The sequence below is a fragment of the Bos grunniens genome, chromosome 11, assembly GCF_055505025.1.
Source record: "Bos grunniens cultivar Pamir isolate PY7600 chromosome 11, Bosgru_T2T1.0, whole genome shotgun sequence".
Taxonomy (NCBI): Eukaryota; Metazoa; Chordata; class Mammalia; order Artiodactyla; family Bovidae; genus Bos; species Bos grunniens.
Genome location: NC_141175.1, coordinates 66,825,119 through 66,840,148, shown reverse-complemented (window position 1 = coordinate 66,840,148; position 15,030 = coordinate 66,825,119).

Sequence of the window (15,030 nt, the reverse complement as noted above, 5' to 3'; positions counted from 1 at the left end):
GGAGCCTGGCAGACTAGAGTCCATGGAGTCACAAAGAGTCAGATACCACTGAATGACAAAGAACAGTGCAGCACGGCACTCACTGACTATCAACTCCCTACTTTGTCATTGTGGATGATGTGTTGTGCTAGTCAAAATTTCCTGTAGGACCAGCTGATGTTCCTCAGCCAATTGAGAAGGTTGGACAGCTCTTAACTGTCAGCCCTTTCTGCAAATTGCCCTTTGCTGAAAAGTGAGCTGACTGGCCCAAGGTCGTACTTGTTCCCAGGTTGATAATGCAGGGGTACAGAAGGCTCCTCTCTCTTTCCACAGTGAGGGACACTCTAAAGGGCAAGCTCAGCTTCAGAGCTCCCCCTGTCATCAGCTGAGGACTCTTTGTGCCTGAATTACATTCCCACTTCTCCCTCCAGCTGATTTCCCAGGTGACTCAAGTGATAAAGAATCCACCTGCAATGCAGGAGACACAGGAGATGTGGGTTCAGTCTCTGGTTCTGGAAGATCCTCTTCAGGAGAAAATGGCAACCCACTCCAATATTATTGCCTGGTGAAACCCATGGGCAAAGGAGCCTGGCAGAGTATTGTCCCTGGGGTCACAAAGAGTTGGACATGACTGAGCACGCAAGCCTGTTTCCCTCCACCCAGTCCTCCTTCCTTCCATTCCCCGTAAGTGCTGATCCCCCGACAACTCTCTAAAAAACTTCCTCCTAAGAAATTTTCCCCTCATCATCTGCTTCGTGGGGAACCCAACCTGTGGCCATCATCAATTAATACCTGAATAATTATGTATGCAGGATTGCTGCAACTGTTGTAAAGAACTAATCATTTAATAAAGGAGAGTACTTTCATTTGCATCGTTTTCAAACCCCATTCGTATCTGTTCTCTCAATGGGGCTTCCCGGTTAATTCTGTGAGGTATCTGGGACAAGGATTACTATCCACGTATTATAGCTTTATAAACAGATACTTGGGGAGAAATGACTTCTTGATTCCAGACAGCAGTTATAATTCATGTTTTCTTCTAGTTTGCTTCATTGCATATATTACCACTTCTCTAAAAGATTCTTATTCATAATTGCTATAAAACTGCTTCTCAGAATTTGTTATATTTCCCAACTTGTCTTCCTGGCAGTGTGAAATTCAACACCATCAACATATTCAGATTTTCCCAAGCTCTTATCCCCCAAATCCCAAGGCCATGCATACATTATTTTACCTTCTTTTGTCCTTTCAAAATATGTGTCTCAAGCATCTGCTATAAATGAAACATAACATTTATTAAGAACCCACTATGTGTCAGGGACTGAAGTAAATGCTTTTTATGTGTTATCTCAGTGGACCCCTGTGAAAACTTTACAATGTTCGTTCTATCATTTCCATTATGCAGCTGAGGAAACTGATGCTTTGGGAGCTGAAATAATTTTCTCAAGCCTACAAAACTGAGGTTGTCCTAATACCAAAAGTATACTCTTCACACTCAAAATAGGTCTTTCTGATAAATGAAGAAGATAAATGAATGAGACATGGCTCCTCCTCTTAAGGATTTACTATCTAGTATGGGAAGATGCTATAATACTGATTATAATTTATAACATGAGAAATGGAATGCTGTGTGCTGTGCTTAGTTGCTCAGACATGTCTGACTCTGGAAGCCTATGGACTGTAGCCAACAAGGCTCCTCTGTCCATGGGAATTCTCCAGGCAAGAATACTAGGGTGGGTTGCCATACCCTCCTCCAGGGGATCTTCCAAACCCAGGAATCAAACCCAAGTCGCTCCTGACATATCAGTAAACAAATGATGTCACAGTTACCAATTGCAATTTCAGCAATTGCAGCCACCACAGATGGTGAGCTGGTGAGCCCTGAGGAAATTCGGGATGTGAAAACAGGAAATCAGCCCCAGATAGCTGAGGTGCATATCAAAAGAATGATTTCAGTGAGCCCATACATCAGTTCAGTTTAGTTCAGTCGCTCAGTTGTGTCTGACTCTTTGCGACCCCATGAATCGCAGCACGCCAGGCCTCCCTGTCCATCACCAACTCCCGCAGTTCACCCAAACTCACGTCCATCGAGTTAGTGATGCTATCCAGCCATCTCATTCTTTGTTGTCTCCTTCTCCTCCTGCCCCCAATCTGTCCCAGCATCAGAGTCTTTTCTAATGAGTCAACTCTTCGCATGAGATGGCCAAAGTACTGGAGTTTCAGCTTTAGCATCAGTCCCTCCAAGGAACACCCAGGACTGATCTCCTTTAGAATGAATGGTGGGATCTCCTTGCAGTCAAGGGACTCTCAAGACTCTTCTCCAACACCACAGCTCAAAAGCATCAATTCTTCGGCACTCAGCTTTCTTCACAGTCCAACTTTCACATCCATACATGACCACTGGAAAAACCATAGCCTTGACTAGACAGACCTTTGTTGGCAAAGTAATGTCTCTGCTTTTGAATATGCTATCTAGGTTGGTCATAACTTTCCTTCCAAGGAGTAAGTGTTTTTTAATTTCATGGCTGCAATCACTATCTACAGTGATTTTGGAGCCCAAAAAAATAGTCTGACACTGTTTCCACTGTTTCCCCATCTATTTTCCATGAAGTGATTTCCCATAAAGCAGGGCAAAGTCTAATAGAGTTTTGCCAAGAGAACGCACTGGTCATAGGAAACACCCTCTTCCAACAACACAAGAGAAGACGCTACACATGGACATCACCAGCTGGTCAACACCGAAATCAGATTGATTATATTCTTTGCAGCCAAAAACAGAGAAGCTCTATACAATCAGCAAAAACAAGACCGGGAGCTGACTGTGGCTCAGATCATGAACTCCTTATTGCCAAATTCAGACTTAAATTGAAGAAAGTAGGAAAAACCACTAGACCATTCAGGTATGACCTAAATCAAATTCCTTATGATAATACAGTGGAAGTGAGAAATAGAAGTGAGAAATAGATTAAAGGACTAGATCTGATAGATAGCATGCCTGATGAACTATGGATGGACGTTCGTGACATTGTACAGGAGACAGGAATCAAGACCATCCCCATGGAAAAGAAATGCAAAAAAGCAAAATGGCTGTCTGGGGAGGCCTTACAAATAGCTGTGAAAAGAAGAGAAGTGAAAAGCAAAGGAGAAAAAGAAAGATATAAGCATCTGAATGCAGAGTTCCAAAGAATAACAAAGAGAGAAAAGAAAGCCTTCCTCAGCAATCAATGCAAAGAAATAGAGGAAAATGACAGAATGGGAAAGACTAGAGATCTCTTCAAGAAAATTAGAGATACCAAGGGAACATTTCATGCAAAGATGGGCTTGATAAAGGACAGAAATGGTATGGACCTAACAGAAGCAGAAGATATTAAGAAGAGGTGGCAAGAATACACAGAACTGTACAAAAAAAGATATTCATGACCAAGATAATCACGATGGTGTGATCACTGACTTAGAGCCAGACATCCTGGAATGTGAAGTCAAGTGGGCCTCAGAAAGCATCACTATGAACAAAGCTAGTGGAGGTGATGGAATTCCAGTTGAGTTCTTTCAAATCCTGAAAGATGATGCTGTGAAAGTGCTGCACTCAATATGCCAGCAAATTTGGAAAACTCAGCAGTGGCTACAGGCCTGGAAAAGGTCCGTTTTCATTCCAATCCCAAAGAAAGGCAATGCCAAAGAATGCTCAAACTACCGCACAAATGCACTCATCTCACACGCTGGTAAAGTAATGCTCAAAATTCTCCAAGCCAGGCTTTAGCAATACGTGAACCATGAACTTCCAGATGTTCAAGCTGGTTTTAGAAAAGGCAGAGGAACCAGAGATCAAATTGCCAACATCCGCTGGATCATCGAAAAAAGCAAGAGAGTTCCAGAAAAACATCTATTTCTGCTTTATTGACTACGCCAAAGCCTTTGTTTGGATCATAATAAACTGTGGAAAATTCTGAAAGAGATGTGAATACCAGACCACCTGACCTGCCTCTTGAGAAACCTATATGCAGGTCGGGAAACAACAGTTAGAACTGGATATGGAACAACATACTGGTTCCAAATAGGAAAAGGATTACGTCAAGGCTGTATATTGTCACCCTGCTTATTTAACTTACATGCAGAGTACATCATGAGAAACACTGGGCTGGAAGAAGCACAAGCTGGAATCAAGATCGCTGGGAGAAATATCAATAACCTCAGATATGCAGATGACACCACCCTTATGGCAGAAAGTGAAGAGGAACTAAAAAGCCTCTTGATAAAAGTGAAAGAAGAGAATGAAAAAGTTGGCTTAAAGCTCAACATTCAGAAAACTAAGAGCCCATACATAGTAAAGTGCTAAATTCCTTAACTTGAGATACCTGGTTTTCTTTACTTAACAACAATCTTTTGATGTTCAGACTACCTGCCCTTTGTTGCAAAACTTCTAAGTAACTTGGCTCCTCCTCTTGCCTCCTCAGAGCAGTTCTCTCAGGATTACTTGAAGTCCTAAAACTTCCCACTGAATAAAACATTACTTTCAACTTTTAGGTTTTGCTGAATATTTTTAAATTCCATAAACAGCTTTACTGAGATATAATTCATGCATAACTCACCAATTTAAATTGTGCAATTCCATATCCACCAGCTGTGTGTGTTTGTTGCTCAGTCATATCTGGCTCTTAATGACCCTATGGACTGTAGCCCACCAGGCTCCTCTGTCCGTGGGGATTCTCCAGGTAATAATACTGGAGTCGGTTGCCATGCCCTCCTCCAGGGGATCTTCCCCACCCAATAACTGAATCCAGGTCTCCCACATTTCAGGTGGGTTCTTTACTGTCTGAGCCACCAAGAAAGCCACTCCCAACCCCACTCCTAGGAAACCACAAATTCACTTTCTGCCACTATCTATTTACCTGTTCTGGATATTTCATATGGGTGGAATTGTACAATATGTGGTCCTTTGTACCTGGCTCCTTTCATTTAACCTAATTTTCAAGATTTATCCACAATGTAGCATCTATCAGTACTTCAGTTATGGCTGAGTATTACTCCATTGTATGGAATGGCCTCATTTTGTTTATTTACCCAGTAATCAGTTGATGGGCACCTGGGTTGTCTCCATTTTTTGACTATTAAACATAGTACTACTATGAACATTCATGTATCACATTATATATACATATATGTTCTCATTTCTTTCAGGTGTGTAGACAAGTGGAATTGCTGAGTCATATGGGAGAAGACAATGGCACCCCACTCCAGTACTCTTGCCTGGAAAATCCCATGGATGGAGGAATCTGGTAGGCTGCCATCCATGGGGTCGCTAAGAGTCAGACACGACTGAGCAACTTCACTTTCACTTTTCACTTTCATGCATTGGAGGAAATGGCAACCCACTCCAGTGTTCTTGCCTGGAGAATCCCAGGGACGGCGGAGCCTGGTGGGCTGCTGTCTATGGGGTCGCACAGAGTCAGACATGACTGAAGCGACTTAGCAGCATGGTAATTCTAGAGATTCTTAGAATTTGAAAAAAATCACCAGCCTCTTATCTAAAATACACCATTTTACATTCTCAACAGCAGCGTATAAGAGTTCCAATTTCTCCACATTCTCTCCAACACGTGTTATTATATTCCTATTTCACCATAGTCCTCCTAGTGGGTGTGAAGTGGTATCTCATTGTGGTTTATTTGCATTTTCCCTATGACTAATGATACTGAGCATCTTTTCATGTGCTTAATTCACCATTTGTATATCATTTTTTCCCCATTTTCTGGTTCCCAGCATGGGACTGCCACACCACAAACAAGCTGGGGTGAAGGTGATCGGAAGCCCCTGTATTTTGGGCCATGCTGAGCCTAGGGTGTAACCTCCACCCTATGAGTCGGGGTGTGTGGAAGTAGGGAGCTTGTGACTTCCTGGCTACACTTGCCAGAATTTAGCCTCTGCAACTCAGAGTCAGAGGAAGTAAGTGGTGGGCTATAGATGAGTAGTGTCAGACTTTATTTTTTGGGCTCCAAAATCACTGCAGATGGTGACTGCAGCCATGAAATTAAAAGACGCTTGCTCCTTGGAAGGAAAGTTATGATCAACCTAGATAGCATATCCAAAGGCAGAGACATTACTTTGCCAACAAAGGTCCGTCTAGTCAAGGCTATGGTTTTTCCAGTGGTCATGTATGGATGTAAGAGTTGGACTGTGAAGAAGGCTGAGCACCGAAGAATTGATGCTGATTCTCCAACTGTGGTGTTGGAGAAGACTCTTGAGAGTCCCTTGGACTGCAAGGAGATCCAACCAGTTCATTCTGAAGGAGATCAGCCCTGGGATTTCTTTGGATGGAATGGTGCTGAAGCTGAAACTCCAGTACTTTGGCCACCTCAGGCAAAGAGTTGACTCATTGGAAAAGACTCTGATGCTGGGAGGGATTGGGGGCAGGAGGAGAAGGGGACGACAGAGGATGAGATGGCTGGATGGCATCACTGACTTGATGGACGTGACTCTGAGTGAACTCCGGGAGTTGGTGATGGACAGGGAGGCCTGGCGTGCTGCAATTCATGGGGTTGCGAAGAGTCGGACACGACTGAGCAACTGAACTGAACTGCACTGACCTCTCTGTGAGATATTGTATCCCTTGACGGTGAGCTGAGGGGAAAAGGAGCCCTGTCTTCCTGGTAATGAAGAGGAAAAGTTAAAATTTTACATAACCTCCTGCTCCTTCTGCCTTTGTAACTCAGCTTGCTCCTTGCAGAGTCTGGATCACATAGGTCTCAGAAAGTGGGGACTCAAAATACTAGGAATTGGAGTTTATCTCACTCACTCTTGTCCTGCTCTTTGCAATCGCCCAGCTCCTGCAAACCCACAAACCACTTAATCATGCCTGTCCGTGTATAAAAACTCTAACCCTTTTGTTCGGGGCTCAGAACTTGGAGTGTTAACTCCTCTGGGCCCACGGGCGAAATAAACCTGAGTTCTCCAACTCTCTGAGTGTGGTGCTTGGTTTCTTGAGTACTGGTTTCTGCAACAATAATACCATCCAAACTGGAGATACCATCATATTGAGCTAAGGAAGCTGGGACAGAGAGAGAAAGCAAATCATGGCTCAAGTTGATATTTTTGAATAACTATTTCTTCCTGTAATGTATTCCCTTAGGACAATTTCCAGAGGCATTAAATGCTTTTTTTAATGCCTTATTTACTAGAATTTTCAGACTCTCCCTGCTTAGTGTACATATCACTGAATTTGCTATATTATTCCCTGGAACAAACACTTCCAAAATCTCTGTGGCTAAATACAAAAAAAAGCTTATTCCCTGCTCATGCTACATTCCAACACAGGTTGAAATGCTTATCACAGCAGGGACCCAGGCTGATGAAAACTATTTCACCATGTGCTTGCATAGTCACTGCAGCAGAGGGAAGGTAAAGACAGATACCAGAACTTAAAGTCTCCTGCAAGGAGTGAATCATGTCATTTCACATTTCATTGGCCAAAGCAAATAACATGGACACCTCTTTCTTCAAGGGAGCAGAAAAGTGTATGCTCACTACGTGTGTGGAAGCAGAACCAGGATTTTTTCAACAGTTCTATTGATTATCACACAGTGAATATCCTTCTGATTATTCTTTTTAGATTATGTTAACCTGTAGAACCTTGGAAAATTTGAGGGAGGGATAGAGTGCAAAATGCTTTTTTCCCCCTAATATGGCATTTAAGGTCTACTTGGTGCTTAGTCGCTCAGTCGTGTCTGACTCTTTGTGACCCCATGGACTATAGTTCACCAGGCTCTTCTGTCCATGGGGATTCTCCAGGCAAGAATACTGGAGTGGGTTGCCATGCCCTCCTCCAGGGGATCTTCCCAACCCAGGGATCGAACCCAGGGCTCCCACACAGCAGGCAGATTCTTTACTGTCTGATCTACCAGAGAATTACCTACTTTTGGTAATTCATTGGAAATAAGTGATTATATTTGTGCTCAGCTTGTGGAGCAGTGCATTAAGATCACATTTTGAAACACACACACACTTCAGTGGGGGCAGAATAATAGTGATCAATTCCTCCTCACTGGTGTCAGTAAAGGCTTAATAAGAGAGTTACTTTTAGATCAGTCCTAAACTATGAATGTTAGGTCTTCCAGAATCCACCTGCCAATCAGGAGATGCAAGAGATGAGGGTTCAATACCTGGGTTGGGAAGATCCCCTGGAGGAGGAAATGGCAACCTGCTCCAGTATTCTTACCTGGGAAATTCATGGATGAAGAGTCTGGTGGGCTACAGCCCATGGGATAGCAAGAGTTTGACACAATCGAGCAACTGAGCATGTACTCATGCACATAATCCTGGAGTTATGTGTCCACCAAGTGAAATAAATTATCCTGCAAAGAAGCTGAATAAAAGTTACAGAAACAAACAGCTTAGAATATCTGAGAAACTGCCATGAGATGCTTACAGGTAAGGGATGGGGATTGGCATGATGTAAGGCTGAGCAGGTAGGAAAGAAACACATGAGTAGGAATTTGGGATTGATCCTAAAAACAAAGCAGAGCTATTAAAAGCTTTTAGTCTGGAAACTAATAAACTTCACTTTTAGAAACACTTATCAAAAACAAACAAAAAAAAGAAACATTTATCAGAGAGTGCTATGGAACATGAATTAGAAGACGCAGAACTAGATGCAGTAATATCATGTAGGAGATGATTATCACAGTACAGGGAAGGTGCTGAGGAAAAAGTTATGAGAACGCATGTTTAATGAGGTAGATCCTGCCTCTTGGAAATCTTTTAGCTCCTTCTCTTCATCCAGTTATAATAGCTGGGGCAGTTCTTTGCTCACGACCCAGATAATCACGATGGTGTGATCACTGACCTAGAGCCAGACATCCTGGAATGTGAAGTCACATGGGCCTCAGAAAGCATCACTACGAACAAAGCTAGTGGAGGTGATGGAATTCCAGTGGAGCAATTCCAATCCTGAAAAATGATGCTGTGAAAGTGCTGCACTCAATATGCCAGCAAATTTGGAAAACTCAGCAGTGGCCACAGGCCTGGAAAAGGTCCGTTTTCATTCCAATCCCAAAGAAAGGCAATGCTAAAGAATGCTCAAACTACCACAAAATTGCACTCATCTCACACGCTAGTAAAGTAATGCTCAAAATTCTCCAAGCCAGGCTTCAGCAATATGTGAACCATGAACTTCCTGATATTCAGGCTGGTTTTAGAAAAGGCAGAGGAACCAGAGATCAAATTGCCAACATCCTCTGGATCATAGAAAAAGCAAGAGTTCCAGAAAAACATCTATTTCTGCTTTATTGACTATGCCAAAGCCTTTGACTGTGTGGATCACAATAAACTGTAGGAAATTCTGAAGGAGATGGGAATACCAGACCACCTGACCTGCCTCTTGAGAAATCTGTATGCAGGTCAGGAAGCAACAGATAGAACTGGACATGAAACAACAGACTGGTTCCAAATAGGAAAAGGAGTTCGTCAAGGCTGCATATTGTCATCCTGTTTATTTAACTTATATGCAGAGTACATCATGAGAAATGCTGGACTGGAAGAAACACAAGCTGGAATCAAGATTGCCGGGAGAAATATCGATAACCTCAGATATGCAGATGACACCACCCTTATGGCAGAAAGTGAAGAGGAACTAAAAAGCCTCTTGATGAAAGTGAAAGTGGAGAGTGAAAAAGTTGGCTTAAAACTCAACATTCAGAAAACGAAGATCATGGCATCCGGTCTCACCACTTCATGGGAAATAGATGGGGAAACAGTGCTCAGACTTTATTTTTCTGGGCTCCAAAATCACTACAGATGGTGACTGCAGCCACGAAATTAAAAGATGCTTACTCCTTGGAAGGAAAGTTATGACCAACCTAGATAGCATATTCAAAAGCAGAGACATTACTTTGCCAACAAAGGTTCGTCTAGTCAAGGCTATGGTTTTTCCTGTGGTCATGTATGGATGTGAGAGTTGGACTGTAAAGAAGGCTGAGCGCTGAAGAATTGAAGCTTTTGAACTGTGGTGTTGGAGAAGACTCTTGAGAGTCCCTTGGACTGGAAGGAGATCCAACCAGTTCATTCTGAAGGAGATCAGCCCTGGGATTTCTTTGGAAGGAATGATGCGGAAGCTGAAACTCCAGTACTTTGGCCACCTCATGCGAAGAGTTGACTCATTGGAAAAGACTCTGATGCTGGGAGGGATTGAGGGCAGGAGGAGAAGGGGACGACAGAGGATGAGATGGCTGGATGGCATCACTGACTCGATGGACGTGAGTCTGAGTGAACTCCGGGAGTTGGTGATGGACAGGGAGGCCTGGCGTGCTGTGATTCATGGGGTCGCAAAGAGTCGGACACGACTAAGCGACTGATCTGATCTGATCTGGACCCTCTTCGCCATATACTCTCTCCCTTTAGTGATTCCCATCTAGTCTATGAAGGTTAATGTCTTTCCATATACTGACGACTTCTCAACTTATCTTTCTCACCACAGACTTCAGACTTGCCTCCCTAACGACAGCATGATCTATCCACTTTAGACGTCTGTCATCTCAAATTGATGTGTCAAATATGGACCTCCAGCAGCTTCCCTGGTGGTCCAGTGGTTAAGGTCTCAAATCTATAATGGTGGAATCAAGTCATCACCGCCTGATACCTCTTTAGCTAAAAGCCATAGTCCATACAGGCTGTCTGGGGAGGCCTTACAAATAGCTGTGAAAAGAAGAGAAGCGAAAAGCAAAGGAGAAAAGGAAAGATATAAGCATCTGAATGCAGAGTTCCAAAGAATAGCAAGAAGAGATAAGAAAGCCTTCCTCAGCGATCAATGCAAAGAAATAGAGGGAAACAACAGAATGGGAAAGACTAGAGATCTCTTCAAGAAAATTAGAGATACCAAGGGAACATTTCATGCAAAGATGGGCTCGATAAAGGACAGAAATGGTATGGACCTAACAGAAGCAGAAGATATTAAGAAGAGGTGGCAAGAATACACAGAAGAACTGTACAAAAATGATCTTCACGACCAAGATAATCACGATGGTGTGATCACTCACCTAGAGCCAGACATCCTGGAATGTGAAGTCACGTGGGCCTCAGAAAGCATCACTACGAACAAAGCTAGTGGAGGTGATGGAATTCCAGTGGAGCTGTTTCAAATCCTGAAAGATGATGCTGTGAAAGTGCTGCACTCAGTATGCCAGCAAATTTGGAAAACTCAGCAGTGGCCACAGGACTGGAATAGGTCCGTTTTTATTCCAATCCCAAAGAAAGGCAATGCTAAAGAATGCTCAAACTTTCACACAATTGCACTCATCTCACATGCTAGTAAAGTAATGCTCAAAATTCTCCAAGCCAGGCTTTAGCAATATGTGAACCATGAACTTCCTGATGTTCAAGCTGGTTTTAGAAAAGGCAGGGGAACCAGAGATCAAATTGCCAACATCTGCTGGATCATGGAAAAAGCAAGAGAGTTCCAGAAAAACATCTATTTCTGCTTTATTGACTATGCCAAAGCCTTTGACTGTGTGGATCACAATAAACTGTGGAAAATTCTGAAAGACATGGGAATACCAGACCACCTGATCTGCCTCTTGAGAAATCTGTATGCAGGTCAGGAAGCAACAGTTAGAACTGGACATGGAACAACAGACTGGTTCCAAATAGGAAAAGGAGTACATCAAGGCTGTATATTGTCACCCTGCTTATTTAACTTATATGCAGAGTACATCATGAGAAATGCTGGACTGGAAGAAACACAAGCTGGAATCAAGATTGCCGGGAGAAATATCAATAACCTCAGATATGCAGATGACACTACCCTTATGGCAGAAAGTGAAGAAGAAGTAAAAAGCCTCTTGATGAAAGTGGGAGTGGAGCGTGAGAAAGTTGGCCTAAAGCTCAACATTCAGAAAACGAAGATCATGGCATCCGGTCCCATCACTTCATGGGAAATAGATGGGGAAACAGTGTCAGACTTTATTTTTCTGGGCTCCAAAATCACTGCAGATGGTGATTGCAGCCATGAAATTAAAAGATACTTACTCCTTGGAAGGAAAGTTATGACCAACCTAGATAGCATATTCAAAAGCAGAGACATTACTTTGCCAACAAAGGTTCGTCTAGTCAAGGCTATGGTTTTTCCTGTGGTCATGTATGGATGTGAGAGTTGGACTGTGAAGAAAGCTGAGCACTGAAGAATTGATGCTTTGTGTTGGAGAAGACTCTTGAGAGTCCCTTGGACTGCAAGGAGATCCAACCAGTTCATCCTGAAGGAGATCAATCCTGGGATTTCTTTGGAAGGAATGATGCTAAAGCTGAAACTCCAGTACTTTGGCCACCTCATGTGAAGAGTTGACTCATTGGAAAAGACTCATGCTGGGAGGGATTGGGGGCAGGAGGAGAAGGGGGCGACAGAGGATGAGATGGCTGGATGGCATCACTGACTCGATGGACGTGAGTCTGGGTGAACTCCGGGAGTTGGTGATGGACAGGGAGGCCTGGCGTGCTGTGATTCATGGGGTTGCAAAGAGTCGGACACGACTGAGTGACTGAACTGAACTGAGTTGATGTACTGCAATATGAAGTACAGCACCAAGTGTTGGATACAAATCTAACCAAGCTTTTGGATGTAACTTCCAGTTTACTGGTTAAAAAAAAAAGAAAAAAAGAGAAACATGTTGAATGAGATCAGAAGGAAAAGATCAGGCAAGTTCACAAGGCCAAGTATGAGTGAAAGTGTTAGTCGCTTAGTCATGTCCAACTCTTTGCAACCTCATGGACTGTGGCCTGACAGGCTCCTCTGTCCATGGAATTGTCCAGGCAAGAATACTGAAGTGGGTAGCCATTCCCTTCTCCAGGGGATCTTCCTGACTCGGGTATCAAAATCACGTCTCCTGCATTGCAGGCAGATTCTTTACTTTCTGAGCCACCAGGGAAGTCCTCAAAGCCACCTAATCCAATTTCTTCACCCAAAGGTATGGGGGGAAAAAAAGCAAGAGGAGAAATGGTTCAATTTTAAAAAGAGACTTAGAAACAACACTTAAGAGCAATTTGACACTTTGTTTGAATGGTATTTTGAATAAACCAATTGTGCATGCATATGCAATGGTCCTGGAAAAAAGAGATTTCTGAATTGGTAAAGTCTTGAAGTATGTGCATGTTAAGTCACTTCATTCGTGTCTGACTCTTTGCAGCCCCATGGACTATAGTCTGCAGGCTGCTCTGTCCATGGGATTCTTTAGGCAAGGATACTGGAGTGGGTTGCCATGCCCTCCTCCAAGGGATCTTCCCAACCCAGGGATCAAACCACGTCTCTTGTCTCCTGCACTGGCAGGCAGGTTCTTTACCACTAGTGCCACCTGGGAGGCCTAAGGTCTTGGTAATGGTACAAATAACTAAGACTAGCATAATAGAGAGAAAATTGGTATATTTAGTGTATAACATGTTAAGATGTAAGTTCCTGTGCAACTTTTATATATTTTCTAGCGCATCGCTGGTGAGGCATCGCGCCTGGCGCATTACAACAAGCGCTCGACTATCACATCCAGGGAGATCCAGACAGCTGTGCGCTTGCTGCTACCTGGGGAGCTGGCCAAGCACGCCGTGTCCGAGGGCACTAAAGCTGTCACCAAGTATACCAGCTCCAAGTAAATATAATATGCCTTGCTGCTGTTATCAGAGAAGGCAATGGCACTCCACTCCAGTACTCTTGCCTGGAAAATCCCATGGACAGAGGGCCTGGTGGGCTGTAGTCCATGGGGTCGGCTAAGAGTTGGACACAACTGAGCGATTTCACTTTCACTTTAGTATATAACATGTTAAGATGTAAGTTCTTGTGGAACTTTTATATACAGGTGCCCATAGACCAATTGTTTTCAACCAAGAGCAATTTTTGACCCACAGGTGACATTTGGCAATACCTGGAAACATTTTTGGTTGTCTCCTGGGAAGGTGTACAGCATTACTGAAATCTAGTAGGTAGAGGCTAATGAACGATCATGCATAAGACAGTCACCCACAATAAAGAATGATTCAGCTCAAAATGGCAATATTGCTGAGGTTAAGAAACCCCATGAGAGGCAATCAAATGTCTACACAAGGAATATGGAGACCAGGGTTGCTTTGTTTAATTTGGCCTGGCATACGGTAAGCTCTAATATTTGATGTGTGCTAAATCGCTTCAGTCATGTCTAACTCTTTATGACACTTTGGACAGTAGCCCATCAGGCTCCTCTGTCCATAAGTATTCTCCAGGCAAGAATATTGGAATGGGTTGCCATGCCCTCCTCCAGGGGGTCTTCCCGACCGAGGGACTGAACCTGCATCTCTTATGTCTCCTGCATTGGCAGGTAGGTTCTTTACCACTAGCGCCACCTGGGAAGACCCTAGTATTTGATAATCCCTTTATATTGTGTAAATCTCCAGATTCTTCAACAACTGGGGGAAAGAGACAAAGAGAGAAATACTGTGTCAAGTGGGCTGAAGCTTAGCTGATTGGTCTTAGATTTTATAAATATACATCATTAGCATATAGGTGATATTAGGAAGCTTGGGAGTGAATGAGAACTTCTAGAGCAGTGGTCCTTGAATCTCACTGTGGACCAAAACCACTGGGGCAATTTTGAGATGACAGAGATGCTTGGTCTAAGCCCGGAGACTCTGAGTTAAATCTCAGGTGGTGGGGGGAGGGTGATAAGCCTCATATCTTTAAAAACTCTTCATATCATTTTCTCTTAATGTGTAGCCACTATAGAAAATCTAAGTTGTTTTTTCTTTTTTTCTGAACACGTTTATTCATAAGACATACTGCATTCAGTGTGGTAGCTCAAGCAGTTAGCTGTAGTTTTTTTCTGGGTTTGTTAAAGCAAATTGGTCTCTATTGGTAAAATAAAAGGCTGGAAAGTCCTTGGCACAACATAGAGGAAATAATTTAAAGATTTGGGGAGACAAGAAAGTAGATTAAATGGATCATGTCTCTCACCCCTATATCCTGACAGGATCCTGAAGACTCCTCTGTCTTGCCAATAAAAATACAGCAAAAAAGGAAATACCCGAAGTATTTAAAAATGCTTTACTGAC